Source organism: Triticum aestivum, chromosome 5A (genome assembly GCF_018294505.1).
Source record: "Triticum aestivum cultivar Chinese Spring chromosome 5A, IWGSC CS RefSeq v2.1, whole genome shotgun sequence".
Classification (NCBI taxonomy): Eukaryota; Viridiplantae; Streptophyta; class Magnoliopsida; order Poales; family Poaceae; genus Triticum; species Triticum aestivum.
This window is the reverse complement of record NC_057806.1, coordinates 63,689,390-63,705,824: the sequence shown is the minus strand read 5'-3', so window position 1 is coordinate 63,705,824 and position 16,435 is coordinate 63,689,390. Positions and strand designations below refer to the sequence as shown.

General features: G+C 46.8%; 33 non-coding genes across 33 annotated transcripts; all 33 read left to right on the top strand.

Annotated features, from left to right (window-relative positions):
* The first annotated feature begins 561 nt into the window (after window positions 1-561).
* On the top strand, window positions 562-680 carry LOC123108696 (5S ribosomal RNA). The gene has a single exon (XR_006452022.1). It is a non-coding gene; the product is annotated as a 5S ribosomal RNA (ribosomal RNA).
* A 365-nt stretch (window positions 681-1,045) lies between these two features.
* Window positions 1,046-1,164, top strand: LOC123109792 (5S ribosomal RNA). The gene has a single exon (XR_006453037.1). It is a non-coding gene; the product is annotated as a 5S ribosomal RNA (ribosomal RNA).
* Window positions 1,165-1,529: 365 nt separating this feature from the next.
* Window positions 1,530-1,648, top strand: LOC123108684 (5S ribosomal RNA). The gene has a single exon (XR_006452010.1). It is a non-coding gene; the product is annotated as a 5S ribosomal RNA (ribosomal RNA).
* A 364-nt stretch (window positions 1,649-2,012) lies between these two features.
* On the top strand, window positions 2,013-2,131 carry LOC123109791 (5S ribosomal RNA). Its single transcript, XR_006453036.1, has one exon. It is a non-coding gene; the product is annotated as a 5S ribosomal RNA (ribosomal RNA).
* Window positions 2,132-2,496: 365 nt separating this feature from the next.
* Window positions 2,497-2,615, top strand: LOC123108672 (5S ribosomal RNA). Its single transcript, XR_006451996.1, has one exon. It is a non-coding gene; the product is annotated as a 5S ribosomal RNA (ribosomal RNA).
* Window positions 2,616-2,980: 365 nt separating this feature from the next.
* Window positions 2,981-3,102, top strand: LOC123108644 (5S ribosomal RNA). The gene has a single exon (XR_006451970.1). It is a non-coding gene; the product is annotated as a 5S ribosomal RNA (ribosomal RNA).
* A 365-nt stretch (window positions 3,103-3,467) lies between these two features.
* Window positions 3,468-3,586, top strand: LOC123108829 (5S ribosomal RNA). The gene has a single exon (XR_006452162.1). It is a non-coding gene; the product is annotated as a 5S ribosomal RNA (ribosomal RNA).
* A 365-nt stretch (window positions 3,587-3,951) lies between these two features.
* Window positions 3,952-4,073, top strand: LOC123108643 (5S ribosomal RNA). The gene has a single exon (XR_006451969.1). It is a non-coding gene; the product is annotated as a 5S ribosomal RNA (ribosomal RNA).
* A 364-nt stretch (window positions 4,074-4,437) lies between these two features.
* On the top strand, window positions 4,438-4,556 carry LOC123109748 (5S ribosomal RNA). Its single transcript, XR_006452987.1, has one exon. It is a non-coding gene; the product is annotated as a 5S ribosomal RNA (ribosomal RNA).
* Window positions 4,557-4,921: 365 nt separating this feature from the next.
* On the top strand, window positions 4,922-5,040 carry LOC123108659 (5S ribosomal RNA). Its single transcript, XR_006451984.1, has one exon. It is a non-coding gene; the product is annotated as a 5S ribosomal RNA (ribosomal RNA).
* A 365-nt stretch (window positions 5,041-5,405) lies between these two features.
* LOC123108646 (5S ribosomal RNA) lies at window positions 5,406-5,524 on the top strand. Its single transcript, XR_006451972.1, has one exon. It is a non-coding gene; the product is annotated as a 5S ribosomal RNA (ribosomal RNA).
* A 365-nt stretch (window positions 5,525-5,889) lies between these two features.
* On the top strand, window positions 5,890-6,008 carry LOC123109552 (5S ribosomal RNA). Its single transcript, XR_006452781.1, has one exon. It is a non-coding gene; the product is annotated as a 5S ribosomal RNA (ribosomal RNA).
* A 365-nt stretch (window positions 6,009-6,373) lies between these two features.
* Window positions 6,374-6,495, top strand: LOC123108870 (5S ribosomal RNA). The gene has a single exon (XR_006452211.1). It is a non-coding gene; the product is annotated as a 5S ribosomal RNA (ribosomal RNA).
* Window positions 6,496-6,857: 362 nt separating this feature from the next.
* Window positions 6,858-6,976, top strand: LOC123109696 (5S ribosomal RNA). Its single transcript, XR_006452939.1, has one exon. It is a non-coding gene; the product is annotated as a 5S ribosomal RNA (ribosomal RNA).
* A 365-nt stretch (window positions 6,977-7,341) lies between these two features.
* On the top strand, window positions 7,342-7,460 carry LOC123109092 (5S ribosomal RNA). Its single transcript, XR_006452382.1, has one exon. It is a non-coding gene; the product is annotated as a 5S ribosomal RNA (ribosomal RNA).
* Window positions 7,461-7,825: 365 nt separating this feature from the next.
* LOC123108642 (5S ribosomal RNA) lies at window positions 7,826-7,947 on the top strand. Its single transcript, XR_006451968.1, has one exon. It is a non-coding gene; the product is annotated as a 5S ribosomal RNA (ribosomal RNA).
* Window positions 7,948-8,312: 365 nt separating this feature from the next.
* LOC123108635 (5S ribosomal RNA) lies at window positions 8,313-8,431 on the top strand. Its single transcript, XR_006451961.1, has one exon. It is a non-coding gene; the product is annotated as a 5S ribosomal RNA (ribosomal RNA).
* Window positions 8,432-8,796: 365 nt separating this feature from the next.
* Window positions 8,797-8,915, top strand: LOC123109812 (5S ribosomal RNA). The gene has a single exon (XR_006453057.1). It is a non-coding gene; the product is annotated as a 5S ribosomal RNA (ribosomal RNA).
* A 367-nt stretch (window positions 8,916-9,282) lies between these two features.
* On the top strand, window positions 9,283-9,404 carry LOC123108841 (5S ribosomal RNA). Its single transcript, XR_006452176.1, has one exon. It is a non-coding gene; the product is annotated as a 5S ribosomal RNA (ribosomal RNA).
* Window positions 9,405-9,769: 365 nt separating this feature from the next.
* Window positions 9,770-9,888, top strand: LOC123109724 (5S ribosomal RNA). The gene has a single exon (XR_006452965.1). It is a non-coding gene; the product is annotated as a 5S ribosomal RNA (ribosomal RNA).
* A 365-nt stretch (window positions 9,889-10,253) lies between these two features.
* On the top strand, window positions 10,254-10,375 carry LOC123108869 (5S ribosomal RNA). Its single transcript, XR_006452210.1, has one exon. It is a non-coding gene; the product is annotated as a 5S ribosomal RNA (ribosomal RNA).
* Window positions 10,376-10,737: 362 nt separating this feature from the next.
* LOC123108624 (5S ribosomal RNA) lies at window positions 10,738-10,856 on the top strand. Its single transcript, XR_006451950.1, has one exon. It is a non-coding gene; the product is annotated as a 5S ribosomal RNA (ribosomal RNA).
* A 365-nt stretch (window positions 10,857-11,221) lies between these two features.
* Window positions 11,222-11,340, top strand: LOC123108798 (5S ribosomal RNA). Its single transcript, XR_006452126.1, has one exon. It is a non-coding gene; the product is annotated as a 5S ribosomal RNA (ribosomal RNA).
* A 367-nt stretch (window positions 11,341-11,707) lies between these two features.
* On the top strand, window positions 11,708-11,829 carry LOC123108940 (5S ribosomal RNA). The gene has a single exon (XR_006452284.1). It is a non-coding gene; the product is annotated as a 5S ribosomal RNA (ribosomal RNA).
* A 365-nt stretch (window positions 11,830-12,194) lies between these two features.
* LOC123109605 (5S ribosomal RNA) lies at window positions 12,195-12,313 on the top strand. The gene has a single exon (XR_006452837.1). It is a non-coding gene; the product is annotated as a 5S ribosomal RNA (ribosomal RNA).
* A 365-nt stretch (window positions 12,314-12,678) lies between these two features.
* Window positions 12,679-12,800, top strand: LOC123108868 (5S ribosomal RNA). Its single transcript, XR_006452209.1, has one exon. It is a non-coding gene; the product is annotated as a 5S ribosomal RNA (ribosomal RNA).
* Window positions 12,801-13,162: 362 nt separating this feature from the next.
* Window positions 13,163-13,281, top strand: LOC123109858 (5S ribosomal RNA). The gene has a single exon (XR_006453101.1). It is a non-coding gene; the product is annotated as a 5S ribosomal RNA (ribosomal RNA).
* A 365-nt stretch (window positions 13,282-13,646) lies between these two features.
* On the top strand, window positions 13,647-13,765 carry LOC123109543 (5S ribosomal RNA). The gene has a single exon (XR_006452771.1). It is a non-coding gene; the product is annotated as a 5S ribosomal RNA (ribosomal RNA).
* A 365-nt stretch (window positions 13,766-14,130) lies between these two features.
* On the top strand, window positions 14,131-14,252 carry LOC123108641 (5S ribosomal RNA). The gene has a single exon (XR_006451967.1). It is a non-coding gene; the product is annotated as a 5S ribosomal RNA (ribosomal RNA).
* A 365-nt stretch (window positions 14,253-14,617) lies between these two features.
* On the top strand, window positions 14,618-14,736 carry LOC123109847 (5S ribosomal RNA). The gene has a single exon (XR_006453090.1). It is a non-coding gene; the product is annotated as a 5S ribosomal RNA (ribosomal RNA).
* A 365-nt stretch (window positions 14,737-15,101) lies between these two features.
* LOC123109811 (5S ribosomal RNA) lies at window positions 15,102-15,220 on the top strand. Its single transcript, XR_006453056.1, has one exon. It is a non-coding gene; the product is annotated as a 5S ribosomal RNA (ribosomal RNA).
* A 364-nt stretch (window positions 15,221-15,584) lies between these two features.
* LOC123109841 (5S ribosomal RNA) lies at window positions 15,585-15,703 on the top strand. The gene has a single exon (XR_006453085.1). It is a non-coding gene; the product is annotated as a 5S ribosomal RNA (ribosomal RNA).
* Window positions 15,704-16,068: 365 nt separating this feature from the next.
* Window positions 16,069-16,190, top strand: LOC123108969 (5S ribosomal RNA). The gene has a single exon (XR_006452312.1). It is a non-coding gene; the product is annotated as a 5S ribosomal RNA (ribosomal RNA).
* Window positions 16,191-16,435: the final 245 nt, after the last annotated feature.

Below are 16,435 nucleotides of genomic sequence, written 5' to 3'. Positions count from 1 at the left end.
GCTGCAGGTAATGTTTCTCTCTCTCTTTTATAATTCTGTTCTGTTTTATCTTTTCTATTTTCTGCAATTTGTTTTTGATTTGATTTAAATATCAAATCATTTTATAAAATCCTGGAAACAGTTATGGGTGTTTTCTGAATTATTTCAGTGACCCCTAACAATTTTCCAACATTTATTTGAACATTTAAATTATTTATAGTATTTAAATGCCCAAAGTCAAATACAATATGGTTTAATTCAGAGCCCAATATGTCCTGCAAAATATAAATCATTTTTGGAAGATGCTTTCACCTCAAACCAGAAATGTTGAACATTTTAGAGGGCATTTTGGGTTTAATGAAAAAGATTTTATTTTGACCCTAATTAAATTCATTTGGTGCTAGGGTTTAGTCATCCCCATTTCAAATTTCATACAAATTAACATGTTGCACACATGAAGCTAGCCTAGAGCATTACCAGAAGCTAGGGATGTGACATGTAATGATAGTAAGAATGTACGGCCGTCTTTGTAGCGGACGTGGGACTGGGAAGCATAAGGGATGAAGCCGGGGGTAACATGTCGGATGCGATCATACCAGCACTAAAGCACCGGATCCCATCAGAACTCCGAAGTTAAGCGTGCTTGGGCGAGAGTAGTACTAGGATGGGTGACCTCCTGGGAAGTCCTCGTGTTGCATTCCCTTTTTTAATTATTTTTGTACGTACGTGAGGAACAGAACGCACGTGCGTGATATATATTAAGCCTGTCATCATATTTTTGACATTTGCGATATGTTTTAGCTCGGAGCTCATTAGTCACGCGTCTAGGGAGAGTTGGGGCGCGAAAAGCGCGTTCTGAAAAGGGTGTAAAATACGTGTTGCTGCGGTATAGAGGGAGGGGTGGAAATCTTGGTAAACTCGTCTTCGTAGTTGAGCGAGAGAGTAAGTAGTATAGGGCATTATCCATTAGTAGGCGACGGTTGTAATGATAGTAAGAATGTACGGCCGTCTTTGTAGCGGACGTGGGAGTGGGAAGCATAAGGGATGAAGCTGGGGGTAACATGTCGGATGCGATCATACCAGCACTAAAGCACCGCATCCCATCAGAACTCCGAAGTTAAGCGTGCTTGGGCGAGAGTAGTACTAGGATGGGTGACCTCCTGGGAAGTCCTCGTGTTGCATTCCCTTTTTTAATTATTTTTGTACGTACGTGAGGAACAGAACGCACGTGCGTGATATATATTAAGCCTGTCATCATATTTTTGACATTGGCGATATGTTTTAGCTCGGAGCTCATTAGTCACGCGTCTAGGGAGAGTTGGGGCGTGAAAAGCGCGTTCTGAAAGGGGTGTAAAATACGTGTTGCTGCGGTATAGAGGGAGGGGTGGAAATCGTGGTAAACTCGTCTTCGTAGTTGAGCGAGAGAGTAAGTAGTATAGGGCATTATCCATTAGTAGGCGACGGTTGTAATGGTAGTAAGAATATACGGCCGTCTTTGTAGCGGACGTGGGAGTGGGAAGCATAAGGGATGAAGCCGGGGGTAAAATGTCGGATGCGATCATACCAGCACTAAAGCACCGGATCCCATCAGAACTCCGAAGTTAAGCGTGCTTGGGCGAGAGTAGTACTAGGATGGGTGACCTCCTGGGAAGTCCTCGTGTTGCATTCCCTTTTTTAATTATTTTTGTACGTACGTAGGAACAGAACGCACGTGCGTGATATATATTAAGCCTGTCATCATATTTTTGACATTTGCGATATGTTTTAGCTCGGAGCTCATTAGTCACGCGTCTAGGGAGAGTTGGGGCGCGAAAAGCGCGTTCTGAAAAGGGTGTAAAATACGTGTTGCTGCGGTATAGAGGGAGGGGTGGAAATCTTGGTAAACTCGTCTTCGTAGTTGAGCGAGAGAGTAAGTAGTATAGGGCATTATCCATTAGTAGGCGACGGTTGTAATGATAGTAAGAATGTACGGCCGTCTTTGTAGCGGACGTGGGAGTGGGAAGCATAAGGGATGAAGCCGGGGGTAACATGTCGGATGCGATCATACCAGCACTAAAGCACCGCATCCCATCAGAACTCCGAAGTTAAGCGTGCTTGGGCGAGAGTAGTACTAGGATGGGTGACCTCCTGGGAAGTCCTCGTGTTGCATTCCCTTTTTTAATTATTTTTGTACGTACGTGAGGAACAGAACGCACGTGCGTGATATATATTAAGCTTGTCATCATATTTTTGACATTTGCGATATGTTTTAGCTCGGAGCTCATTAGTCACGCGTCTAGGGAGAGTTGGGGCGCGAAAAGCGCATTCTGAAAAGGGTGTAAAATACGTGTTGCTGCGGTATAGAGGGAGGGGTGGAAATCGTGGTAAACTCGTCTTCGTAGTTGAGCGAGAGAGTAAGTAGCATAGGGCATTATCCATTAGTAGGCGACGGTTGTAATGATAGTAAGAATGTACGGCCGTCTTTGTAGCGGACGTGGGAGTGGGAAGCATAAGGGATGAAGCCGGGGGTAACATGTCGGATGCGATCATACCAGCACTAAAGCACCGGATCCCATCAGAACTCCGAAGTTAAGCGTGCTTGGGCGAGAGTAGTACTAGGATGGGTGACCTCCTGGGAAGTCCTCGTGTTGCATTCCCTTTTTTAATTATTTTTGTACGTACGTGAGGAACAGAACGCACGTGCGTGATATATATTAAGCCTGTCATCATATTTTTGACATTTCCGATATGTTTTAGCTCTGAGCTCATTAGTCACGCGTCTAGGGAGAGTTGGGGCGCGAAAAGCGCGTTCTGAAAGGGGTGTAAAATACGTGTTGCCGCGGTATAGAGGGAGGGGTGGAAATCGTGGTAAACTCGTCTTCGTAGTTGAGCGAGAGAGTAAGTAGTATAGGGCATTATCCATTAGTAGGCGACGGTTGTAATGATAGTAACAATGTACGGCCGTCTTTGTAGCGGACGTGGGAGTGGGAAGCATAAGGGATGAAGCCGGGGGTAACATGTCGGATGCGATCATACCAGCACTAAAGCACCGGATCCCATCAGAACTCCGAAAAAGTTAAGCGTGCTTGGGCGAGAGTAGTACTAGGATGGGTGACCTCCTGGGAAGTCCTCGTGTTGCATTCCCTTTTTTAATTATTTTTGTACGTACGTGAGGAACAGAACGCACGTGTGTGATATATATTAAGCCTGTCATCATATTTTTGACATTTGCGATATGTTTTAGCTCGGAGCTCATTAGTCACGCGTCTAGGGAGAGTTGGGGCGCGAAAAGCGCGTTCTGAAAGGGGTGTAAAATACGTGTTGCCGCGGTATAGAGGGAGGGGTGGAAATCGTGGTAAACTCGTCTTCGTAGTTGAGCGAGAGAGTAAGTAGTATAGGGCATTATCCATTAGTAGGCGACGGTTGTAATGATAGTAACAATGTACGGCCGTCTTTGTAGCGGACGTGGGAGTGGGAAGCATAAGGGATGAAGCCGGGGGTAACATGTCGGATGCGATCATACCAGCACTAAAGCACCGGATCCCATCAGAACTACGAAGTTAAGCGTGCTTGGTCCAGAGTAGTACTAGGATGGGTGACCTCCTGGGAAGTCCTCGTGTTGCATTCCCTTTTTTATTTATTTTTGTACGTACGTGAGGAACAGAACGCACGTGCGTGATATATATTAAGCCTGTCATCATATTTTTGACATTTGCGATATGTTTTAGCTCTGAGCTCATTAGTCACGCGTCTAGGGAGAGTTGGGGCGCGAAAAGCGCGTTCTGAAAGGGGTGTAAAATACATGTTGCCGCGGTATAGAGGGAGGGGTGGAAATCGTGGTAAACTCGTCTTCGTAGTTGAGCGAGAGAGTAAGTAGTATAGGGCATTATCCATTAGTAGGCGACGGTTGTAATGATAGTAACAATGTACGGCCGTCTTTGTAGCGGACGTGGGAGTGGGAAGTATAAGGGATGAAGCCGGGGGTAACATGTCGGATGCGATCATACCAGCACTAAAGCACCGGATCCCATCAGAACTCCGAAAAAGTTAAGCGTGCTTGGGCGAGAGTAGTACTAGGATGGGTGACCTCCTGGGAAGTCCTCGTGTTGCATTCCCTTTTTTAATTACTTTGTACGTACGTGAGGAACAGAACGCACGTGCGTGATATATATTAAGTCTGTCATCATATTTTTGACATTTGCGATATGTTTTAGCTCGGAGCTCATTAGTCACGCGTCTAGGGAGAGTTGGGGCGCGAAAAGCGCGTTCTGAAAGGGGTGTAAAATACGTGTTGCCGCGGTATAGATGGAGGGGTGGAAATCGTGGTAAACTCGTCTTCGTAGTTAAGCGAGAGAGTAAGTAGTATAGGGCATTATCCATTAGTAGGCGACGGTTGTAATGGTAGTAAGAATATACGGCCGTCTTTGTAGCGGACGTGGGAGTGGGAAGCATAAGGGATGAAGCCGGGGGTAACATGTCGGATGCGATCATACCAGCACTAAAGCACCGGATCCCATCAGAACTCCGAAGTTAAGCGTGCTTGGGCGCGAGTAGTACTAGGATGGGTGACCTCCTGGGAAGTCCTCATGTTGCATTCCCTTTTTTAATTATTTTTGTACGTACGTAAGGAACAGAACGCACGTGCGTGATATATATTAAGCCTGTCATCATATTTTTGACATTTGCGATATGTTTTAGCTCGGAGCTCATTAGTCACGCGTCTAGGCAGAGTTGGGGCGCGAAAAGCGCGTTCTGAAAAGGGTGTAAAATACGTGTTGCTGCGGTATAGAGGGAGGGGTGGAAATCGTGGTAAACTCGTCTTCGTAGTTGAGCGAGAGAGTAAGTAGTATAGGGCATTATCCATTAGTAGGCGACGGTTGTAATGATAGTAAGAATGTACGGCCGTCTTTGTAGCGGACGTGGGAGTGGGAAGCATAAGGGATGAAGCCGGGGGTAACATGTCGGATGCGATCATACCAGCACTAAAGCACCGGATCCCATCAGAACTCCGAAGTTAAGCGTGCTTGGGCGAGAGTAGTACTAGGATGGGTGACCTCCTGGGAAGTCCTCGTGTTGCATTCCCTTTTTTAATTATTTTTGTACGTACGTGAGGAACAGAACGCACGTGCGTGATATATATTAAGCCTGTCATCATATTTTTGACATTTGCGATATGTTTTAGCTCGGAGCTCATTAGTCACGCGTCTAGGGAGAGTTGGGGCGCGAAAAGCGCGTTCTGAAAATGGTGTAAAATACGTGTTGCTGTGGTATAGAGGGAGGGGTGGAAATCTTGGTAAACTCGTCTTCGTAGTTGAGCGAGAGAGTAAGTAGTATAGGGCATTATCCATTAGTAGGCGACGGTTGTAATGATAGTAACAATGTACGGCCGTCTTTGTAGCGGACGTGGGAGTGGGAAGCATAAGGGATGAAGCCGGGGGTAACATGTCGGATGCGATCATACCAGCACTAAAGCACCGGATCCCATCAGAACTCCGAAGTTAAGCGTGCTTGGGCGAGAGTAGTACTAGGATGGGTGACCTCCTGGGAAGTCCTCGTGTTGCATTCCCTTTTTTAATTATTTTTGTACGTACGTGAGGAACAGAACGCACGTGCGTGATATATATTAAGCCTGTCATCATATTTTTGACATTTGCGATATGTTTTAGCTCGGAGCTCATTAGTCACGCGTCTAGGGAGAGTTGGGGCGCGAAAAGCGCGTTCTGAAAAGGGTGTAAAATACGTGTTGCTGCGGTATAGAGGGAGGGGTGGAAATCTTGGTAAACTCGTCTTCGTAGTTGAGCGAGAGAGTAAGTAGTATAGGGCATTATCCATTAGTAGGCGACGGTTGTAATGATAGTAAGAATGTACGGCCGTCTTTGTAGCGGACGTGGGAGTGGGAAGCATAAGGGATGAAGCCGGGGATAACATGTCGGATGCGATCATACCAGCACTAAAGCACCGGATCCCATCAGAACTTCGAAGTTAAGCGTGCTTGGGCGAGAGTAGTACTAGGATGGGTGACCTCCTGGGAAGTCCTCGTGTTGCATTCCCTTTTTTAATTATTTTTGTACGTACGTGAGGAACAGAACGCACGTGCGTGATATATATTAAGCCTGTCATCATATTTTTGACATTTGCGATATGTTTTAGCTCTGAGCTCATTAGTCACGCGTCTAGGGAGAGTTGGGGCGCGAAAAGCGCGTTCTGAAAGGGGTGTAAAATACGTGTTGCCGCGGTATAGAGGGAGGGGTGGAAATCGTGGTAAACTCGTCTTCGTAGTTGAGCGAGAGAGTAAGTAGTATAGGGCATTATCCATTAGTAGGCGACGGTTGTAATGATAGTAACAATGTACGGCCGTCTTTGTAGCGGACGTGGGAGTGGGAAGCATAAGGGATGAAGCCAGGGGTAACATGTCGGATGCGATCATACCAGCACTAAAGCACCGGATCCCATCAGAACTCCGAAAAAGTTAAGCATGCTTAGGCGAGAGTAGTACTAGGATGGGTGACCTCCTGGGAAGTCCTCGTGTTGCATTCCCTTTTTAATTATTTTTGTACGTACGTGAGGAACAGAACGCACGTGCGTGATATATATTAAGCCTGATCATATTTTTGACATTTGCGATATGTTTTAGCTCGGAGCTCATTAGTCACGCGTCTAGGGAGAGTTGGGGCGCGAAAAGCGCGTTCTGAAAGGGGTGTAAAATACGTGTTGCTGCGGTATAGAGGGAGGGGTGGAAATCGTGGTAAACTCGTCTTCGTAGTTGAGCGAGAGAGTAAGTAGTATAGGGCATTATCCATTAGTAGGCGACGGTTGTAATGGTAGTAAGAATGTACGGCCGTCTTTGTAGCGGACGTGGGAGTGGGAAGCATAAGGGATGAAGCCGGGGGTAACATGTCGGATGCGATCATACCAGCACTAAAGCACCGGATCCCATCAGAACTCCGAAGTTAAGCATGCTTGGGCGAGAGTAGTACTAGGATGGGTGACCTCCTGGGAAGTCCTTGTGTTGCATTCCCTTTTTTAATTATTTTTGTACGTACGTGAGGAACAGAACGCACGTGCGTGATATATATTAAGCCTGTCATCATATTTTTGACATTTGCGATATGTTTTAGCTCTGAGCTCATTAGTCACGCGTCTAGGGAGAGTTGGGGCGCGAAAAGCGCGTTCTGAAAAGGGTGTAAAATACGTGTTGCTGCGGTATAGAGGGAGGGGTGGAAATCGTGGTAAACTCGTCTTCGTAGTTGAGCGAGAGAGTAAGTAGTATAGGGCATTATCCATTAGTAGGCGACGGTTGTAATGATAGTAAAAATGTACGGCCGTCTTTGTAGCGGACGTGGGAGTGGGAAGCATAAGGGATGAAGCCGGGGGTAACATGTCGGATGCGATCATACCAGCACTAAAGCACCGGATCCCATCAGAACTCCGAAGTTAAGCGTGCTTGGGCGAGAGTAGTACTAGGATGGGTGACCTCATGGGAAGTTCTCGTGTTGCATTCCCTTTTTTAATTATTTTTGTACGTACGTGAGGAACAGAACGCACGTGCGTGATATATATTAAGCCTGTCATCATATTTTTGACATTTGCGATATGTTTTAGCTCTGAGCTCATTAGTCACGCGTATAGGGAGAGTCGGGGCGCGAAAAGCGCGTTCTGAAAGGGGTGTAAAATACGTGTTGCCGCGGTATAGAGGGAGGGGTGGAAATCGTGGTAAACTCGTCTTCGTAGTTGAGCGAGAGAGTAAGTAGTATAGGGCATTATCCATTAGTAGGCGACGGTTGTAATGATAGTAACAATGTACGGCCGTCTTTGTAGCGGACGTGGGAGTGGGAAGCATAAGGGATGAAGCCGGGGGTAACATGTCGGATGCGATCATACCAGCACTAAAGCACCGGATCCCATCAGAACTCCGAAAAAGTTAAGCGTGCTTGGGCGAGAGTAGTACTAGGATGGGTGACCTCCTGGGAAGTCCTCGTGTTGCATTCCCTTTTTTAATTATTTTTGTACGTACGTGAGGAACAGAACGCACGTGCGTGATATATATTAAGCCTGTCATCATATTTTTGACATTGGCGATATGTTTTAGCTCGGAGCTCATTAGTCACGCGTCTAGGGAGAATTGGGGCGTGAAAAGCGCGTTCTGAAAGGGGTGTAAAATACGTGTTGCTGCGGTATAGAGGGAGGGGTGGAAATCGTGGTAAACTCGTCTTCGTAGTTGAGCGAGAGAGTAAGTAGTATAGGGCATTATCCATTAGTAGGCGACGGTTGTAATGGTAGTAAGAATGTACGGCCGTCTTTGTAGCGGACGTGGGAGTGGGAAGCATAAGGGATGAAGCCGGGGGTAAAATGTCGGATGCGATCATACCAGCACTAAAGCACCGGATCCCATCAGAACTCCGAAGTTAAGCGTGCTTGGGCGAGAGTAGTACTAGGATGGGTGACCTCCTGGGAAGTCCTCGTGTTGCATTCCCTTTTTTAATTATTTTTGTACGTACGTGAGGAACAGAACGCACGTGCGTGATATATATTAAGCCTGTCATCATATTTTTGACATTTGCGATATGTTTTAGCTCTGAGCTCATTAGTCACGCGTCTAGGGAGAGTTGGGGCGCGAAAAGCGCGTTCTGAAAACGGTGTAAAATACGTGTTGCTGCGGTATAGAGGGAGGGGTGGAAATCGTGGTAAACTCGTCTTCGTAGTTGAGCGAGAGAGTAAGTAGTATAGGGCATTATCCATTAGTAGGCGACGGTTGTAATGATAGTAAGAATGTACGGCCGTCTTTGTAGCGGACGTGGGAGTGGGAAGCATAAGGGATGAAGCCGGGGTTAACATGTCTGATGCGATCATACCAGCACTAAAGCACCGGATCCCATCAGAACTCCGAAGTTATGCGTGCTTGGGCGAGAGTAGTACTAGGATGGGTGACCTCCTGGGAAGTCCTCGTGTTGCATTCCCTTTTTTAATTATTTTTGTACGTACGTGAGGAACAGAACGCACGTGCGTGATATATATATTAAGCCTGTCATCATATTTTTGACATTTGCGATATGTTTTAGCTCTGAGCTCATTAGTCACGCGTCTAGGGAGAGTTGGGGCGCGAAAAGCGCGTTCTGAAAGGGGTGTAAAATACGTGTTGCCGCGGTATAGAGGGAGGGGTGGAAATCGTGGTGAACTCGTCTTCGTAGTTGAGCGAGAGAGTAAGTAGTATAGGGCATTATCCATTAGTAGGCGACGGTTGTAATGATAGTAACAATGTACGGCCGTCTTTGTAGCGGACGTGGGAGTGGGAAGCATAAGGGATGAAGCCGGGGGTAACATGTCGGATGCGATCATACCAGCACTAAAACACCGTATCCCATCAGAACTCCGAAAAAGTTAAGCGTGCTTGGGCGAGAGTAGTACTAGGATGGGTGACCTCCTGGGAAGTCCTCGTGTTGCATTCCGTTTTTTAATTATTTTTGTACGTACGTGAGGAACAGAACGCACGTGCGTGATATATATTAAGCCTGTCATCATATTTTTGACATTTGCGATATGTTTTAGCTCGGAGCTCATTAGTCACGCGTCTAGGGAGAGTTGGGGCGCGAAAAGCGCGTTCTGAAAGGGGTGTAAAATACGTGTTGCTGCGGTATAGAGGGAGGGGTGGAAATCGTGGTAAACTCGTCTTCGTAGTTGAGCGAGAGAGTAAGTAGTATAGGGCATTATCCATTAGTAGGCGACGGTTGTAATGGTAGTAAGAATGTACGGCCGTCTTTGTAGCGGACGTGGGAGTGGGAAGCATAATGGATGAAGCCGGGGGTAACATGTCGAATGCGATCATACCAGCACTAAAGCACCGGATCCCATCAAAACTCCGAAGTTAAGCGTGCTTGGGCGAGACTAGTACTAGGATGGGTGACCTCCTGGGAAGTCCTCGTGTTGCATTCCCTTTTTTAATTATTTTTATACGTACGTGAGGAACAGAACGCATGTGTGTGATATATATTAAGCCTGTCATCATATTTTTGACATTTGCGATATGTTTTAGCTCGGAGCTCATTAGTCACGCGTCTAGGGAGAGTTGGGGCGCGAAAAGCGCGTTCTGAAAGGGGTTTAAAATACGTGTTGCTGCGAAATAGAGCGAGGGGTGGAAATCGTGGTAAACTCGTCTTCGTAGTTGAGCGAGAGAGTAAGTAGTATAGGGCATTATCCATTAGTAGGCGACGATTGTAATGATAGTAAGAATGTACGGCCGTCTTTGTAGCGGACGTGGGAGTGGGAAGCATAAGGGATGAAGCCAGGGGTAACATGTCGGATGCGATCATACCAGCACTAAAGCACCGGATCCCATCAGAACTCCGAAAAAGTTAAGCATGCTTAGGCGAGAGTAGTACTAGGATGGGTGACCTCCTGGGAAGTCCTCGTGTTGCATTCCCTTTTTAATTATTTTTGTACGTACGTGAGGAACAGAACGCACGTGCGTGATATATATTAAGCCTGATCATATTTTTGACATTTGCGATATGTTTTAGCTCGGAGCTCATTAGTCACGCGTCTAGGGAGAGTTGGGGCGCGAAAAGCGCGTTCTGAAAGGGGTGTAAAATACGTGTTGCTGCGGTATAGAGGGAGGGGTGGAAATCGTGGTAAACTCGTCTTCGTAGTTGAGCGAGAGAGTAAGTAGTATAGGGCATTATCCATTAGTAGGCGACGGTTGTAATGGTAGTAAGAATGTACGGCCGTCTTTGTAGCGGACGTGGGAGTGGGAAGCATAAGGGATGAAGCCGGGGATAACATGTCGGATGCGATCATACCAGCACTAAAGCACCGGATCCCATCAGAACTCCGAAGTTAAGCGTGCTTGGGCGAGAGTAGTACTAGGATGGGTGACCTCCTGGGAAGTCCTCGTGTTGCATTCCCTTTTTTAATTATTTTTGTACGTACGTGAGGAACAGAACGCACGTGCGTGATATATATTAAGCCTGTCATCATATTTTTGACATTTGCGATATGTTTTAGCTCTGAGCTCATTAGTCACGCGTCTAGGGAGAGTTGGGGCGCGAAAAGCGCGTTCTGAAAAGGGTGTAAAATACGTGTTGCTGCGGTATAGAGGGAGGGGTGGAAATCGTGGTAAACTCGTCTTCGTAGTTGAGCGAGAGAGTAAGTAGTATAGGGCATTATCCATTAGTAGGCGACGGTTGTAATGATAGTAAGAATGTACGGCCGTCTTTGTAGCGGACGTGGGAGTGGGAAGCATAAGGGATGAAGCCGGGGTTAACATGTCTGATGCGATCATACCAGCACTAAAGCACCGGATCCCATCAGAACTCCTAAGTTATGTGTGCTTGGGCGAGAGTAGTACTAGGATGGGTGACCTCCTGGGAAGTCCTCGTGTTGCATTCCCTTTTTTAATTATTTTTGTACGTACGTGAGGAACAGAACGCACGTGCGTGATATATATATTAAGCCTGTCATCATATTTTTGACATTTGCGATATGTTTTAGCTCTGAGCTCATTAGTCACGCGTCTAGGGAGAGTTGGGGCGCGAAAAGCGCGTTCTGAAAGGGGTGTAAAATACGTGTTGCCGCGGTATAGAGGGAGGGGTGGAAATCGTGGTGAACTCGTCTTCGTAGTTGAGCGAGAGAGTAAGTAGTATAGGGCATTATCCATTAGTAGGCGACGGTTGTAATGATAGTAACAATGTACGGCCGTCTTTGTAGCGGACGTGGGAGTGGGAAGCATAAGGGATGAAGCCGGGGGTAACATGTCGGATGCGATCATACCAGCACTAAAACACCGTATCCCATCAGAACTCCGAAAAAGTTAAGCGTGCTTGGGCGAGAGTATTACTAGGATGGGTGACCTCCTGGGAAGTCCTCGTGTTGCATTCCGTTTTTTAATTATTTTTGTACGTACGTGAGGAACAGAACGCACGTGCGTGATATATATTAAGCCTGTCATCATATTTTTGACATTTGCGATATGTTTTAGCTCGGAGCTCATTAGTCACGCGTCTAGGGAGAGTTGGGGCGCGAAAAGCGCGTTCTGAAAGGGGTGTAAAATACGTGTTGCTGCGGTATAGAGGGAGGGGTGGAAATCGTGGTAAACTCGTCTTCGTAGTTGAGCGAGAGAGTAAGTAGTATAGGGCATTATCCATTAGTAGGCGACGGTTGTAATGGTAGTAAGAATGTACGGCCGTCTTTGTAGCGGACGTGGGAGTGGGAAACATAATGGATGAAGCCGGGGGTAACATGTCGAATGCGATCATACCAGCACTAAAGCACCGGATCCCATCAAAACTCCGAAGTTAAGCGTGCTTGGGCGAGAGTAGTACTAGGATGGGTGACCTCCTGGGAAGTCCTCGTGTTGCATTCCCTTTTTTAATTATTTTTATACGTACGTGAGGAACAGAACGCATGTGTGTGATATATATTAAGCCTGTCATCATATTTTTGACATTTGCGATATGTTTTAGCTCGGAGCTCATTAGTCACGCGTCTAGGGAGAGTTGGGGCGCGAAAAGCGCGTTCTGAAAGGGGTTTAAAATACGTGTTGCTGCGAAATAGAGTGAGGGGTGGAAATCGTGGTAAACTCGTCTTCGTAGTTGAGCGAGAGAGTAAGTAGTATAGGGCATTATCCATTAGTAGGCGACGATTGTAATGATAGTAACAATGTACGGCCGTCTTTGTAGCGGACGTGGGAGTGGGAAGCATAAGGGATGAAGCCAGGGGTAACATGTCGGATGCGATCATACCAGCACTAAAGCACCGGATCCCATCAGAACTCCGAAAAAGTTAAGCATGCTTAGGCGAGAGTAGTACTAGGATGGGTGACCTCCTGGGAAGTCCTCGTGTTGCATTCCCTTTTTAATTATTTTTGTACGTACGTGAGGAACAGAACGCACGTGCGTGATATATATTAAGCCTGATCATATTTTTGACATTTGCGATATGTTTTAGCTCGGAGCTCATTAGTCACGCGTCTAGGGAGAGTTGGGGCGCGAAAAGCGCGTTCTGAAAGGGGTGTAAAATACGTGTTGCTGCGGTATAGAGGGAGGGGTGGAAATCGTGGTAAACTCGTCTTCGTAGTTGAGCGAGAGAGTAAGTAGTATAGGGCATTATCCATTCGTAGGCGACGGTTGTAATGGTAGTAAGAATGTACGGCCGTCTTTGTAGCGGACGTGGGAGTGGGAAGCATAAGGGATGAAGCCGGGGATAACATGTCGGATGCGATCATACCAGCACTAAAGCACCGGATCCCATCAGAACTCCGAAGTTAAGCGTGCTTGGGCGAGAGTAGTACTAGGATGGGTGACCTCCTGGGAAGTCCTCGTGTTGCATTCCCTTTTTTAATTATTTTTGTACGTACGTGAGGAACAGAACGCACGTGCGTGATATATATTAAGCCTGTCATCATATTTTTGACATTTGCGATATGTTTTAGCTCTGAGCTCATTAGTCACGCGTCTAGGGAGAGTTGGGGCGCGAAAAGCGCGTTCTGAAAAGGGTGTAAAATACGTGTTGCTGCGGTATAGAGGGAGGGGTGGAAATCGTGGTAAACTCGTCTTCGTAGTTGAGCGAGAGAGTAAGTAGTATAGGGCATTATCCATTAGTAGGCGACGGTTGTAATGATAGTAAAAATGTACGGCCGTCTTTGTAGCGGACATGGGAGTGGGAAGCATAAGGGATGAAGCCGGGGGTAACATGTCGGATGCGATCATACCAGCACTAAAGCACCGGATCCCATCAGAACTCCGAAGTTAAGCGTGCTTGGGCGAGAGTAATACTAGGATGGGTGACCTCCTGGGAAGTTCTCGTGTTGCATTCCCTTTTTTAATTATTTTTGTATGTACGTGAGGAACAGAACGCACGTGCGTGATATATATTAAGCCTGTCATCATATTTTTGACATTTGCGATATGTTTTAGCTCTGAGCTCATTAGTCACGCGTATAGGGAGAGTTGGGGCACGAAAAGCGCGTTCTGAAAGGGGTGTAAAATACGTGTTGCCGCGGTATAGAGGGAGGGGTGGAAATCGTGGTAAACTCGTCTTCGTAGTTGAGCGAGAGAGTAAGTAGTATAGGGCATTATCCATTAGTAGGCGACGGTTGTAATGATAGTAACAATGTACGGCCGTCTTTGTAGCGGACGTGGGAGTGGGAAGCATAAGGGATGAAGCCGGGGGTAACATGTCGGATGCGATCATACCAGCACTAAAGCACCGGATCCCATCAGAACTCCGAAAAAGTTAAGCGTGCTTGGGCGAGAGTAGTACTAGGATGGGTGACCTCCTGGGAAGTCCTCGTGTTGCATTCCCTTTTTTAATTATTTTTGTACGTACGTGAGGAACAGAACGCACGTGCGTGATATATATTAAGCCTGTCATCATATTTTTGACATTTGCGATATGTTTTAGCTCGGAGCTCATTAGTCACGCGTCTAGGGAGAGTTGGGGCGCGAAAAGCGCGTTCTGAAAGGGGTGTAAAATACGTGTTGCTGCGGTATAGAGGGAGGGGTGGAAATCGTGGTAAACTCGTCTTCGTAGTTGAGCGAGAGAGTAAGTAGTATAGGGCATTATCCATTAGTAGGCGACGGTTGTAATGGTAGTAAGAATGTACGGCCGTGTTTGTAGCGGACGTGGGAGTGGGAAGCATAAGGGATGAAGCCGGGGGTAAAATGTCGGATGCGATCATACCAGCACTAAAGCACCGGATCCCATCAGAACTCCGAAGTTAAGCGTGCTTGGGCGAGAGTAGTACTAGGATGGGTGACCTCCTGGGAAGTCCTCGTGTTGCATTCCCTTTTTTAATTATTTTTGTACGTACGTGAGGAACAGAACGCACGTGCGTGATATATATTAAGCCTGTCATCATATTTTTGACATTTGCGATATGTTTTAGCTCTGAGCTCATTAGTCACGCGTCTAGGGAGAGTTGGGGCGCGAAAAGCGCGTTCTGAAAAGGGTGTAAAATACGCGTTGCTGCGGTATAGAGGGAGGGGTGGAAATCGTGGTAAACTCGTCTTCGTAGTTGAGCGAGAGAGTAAGTAGTATAGGGCATTATCCATTAGTAGGCGACGGTTGTAATGATAGTAAGAATGTACGGCCGTCTTTGTAGCGGACGTGGGAGTGGGAAGCATAAGGGATGACGCCGGGGGTAACATGTCTGATGCGATCATACCAGCACTAAAGCACCGGATCCCATCAGAACTCCGAAGTTATGCGTGCTTGGGCGAGAGTAGTACTAGGATGGGTGACCTCCTGGGAAGTCCTCGTGTTGCATTCCCTTTTTTAATTATTTTTGTACGTACGTGAGGAACAGAACGCACGTGCGTGATATATATTAAGCCTATCATCATATTTTTGACATTTGCGATATGTTTTAGCTGTGAGCTCATTAGTCACGCGTCTAGGGAGAGTTGGGGCGCGAAAAGCGCGTTCTGAAAGGGGTGTAAAATACGTGTTGCCGCGGTATAGAGGGAGGGGTGGAAATCGTGGTAACTCGTCTTCGTAGTTGAGCGAGACAGTAAGTAGTATAGGGCATTATCCATTAGTAGGCGACGGTTGTAATGATAGTAACAATGTACGGCCGTCTTTGTAGCGGACGTGGGAGTGGGAAGCATAAGGGATGAAGCCGGGGGTAACATGTCGGATGCGATCATACCAACACTAAAGCACCGGATCCCATCAGAACTCCGAAGTTAAGCGTGCTTGGGCGAGAGTAGTATTAGGATGGGTGACCTCCTGGGAAGTCCTCGTGTTGCATTCCCTTTTTTAATTATTTTTGTACGTACATGAGGAACAGAACGCACGTGCGTGATATATATTAAGCCTGTCATCATATTTTTGACATTTGCGATATGTTTTAGCTCTGAGCTCATTAGTCACGCGTCTAGGGAGAGTTGGGGCGCGAAAAGCGCGTTCTGAAAGGGGTATAAAATACGTGTTGCCGCGGTATAGAGGGAGGGGTGGAAATCGTGGTAAACTCGTCTTCGTAGTTGAGCGAGAGAGTAAGTAGTATAGGGCATTATCCATTAGTAGGCGACGGTTGTAATGATAGTAACAATGTACGGCCGTCTTTGTAGCGGACGTGGGAGTGGGAAGCATAAGGGATGAAGCCAGGGGTAACATGTCGGATGCGATCATAGCAGCACTAAAGCACCGGATCCCATCAGAACTCCGAAAAAGTTAAGCATGCTTAGGCGAGAGTAGTACTAGGATGGGTGACCTCCTGGGAAGTCCTCGTGTTGCATTCCCTTTTTAATTATTTTTGTACGTACGTGAGGAACAGAACGCACGTGCGTGATATATATTAAGCCTGATCATATTTTTGACATTTGCGATATGTTTTAGCTCGGAGCTCATTAGTCACGCGTCTAGGGAGAGTTGGGGCGCGAAAAGCGCGTTCTGAAAGGGGTGTAAAATACGTGTTGCTGCGGTATAGAGGGAGGGGTGGAAATCGTGGTAAACTCGTCTTCGTAGTTGAGCGAGAGAGTAAGTA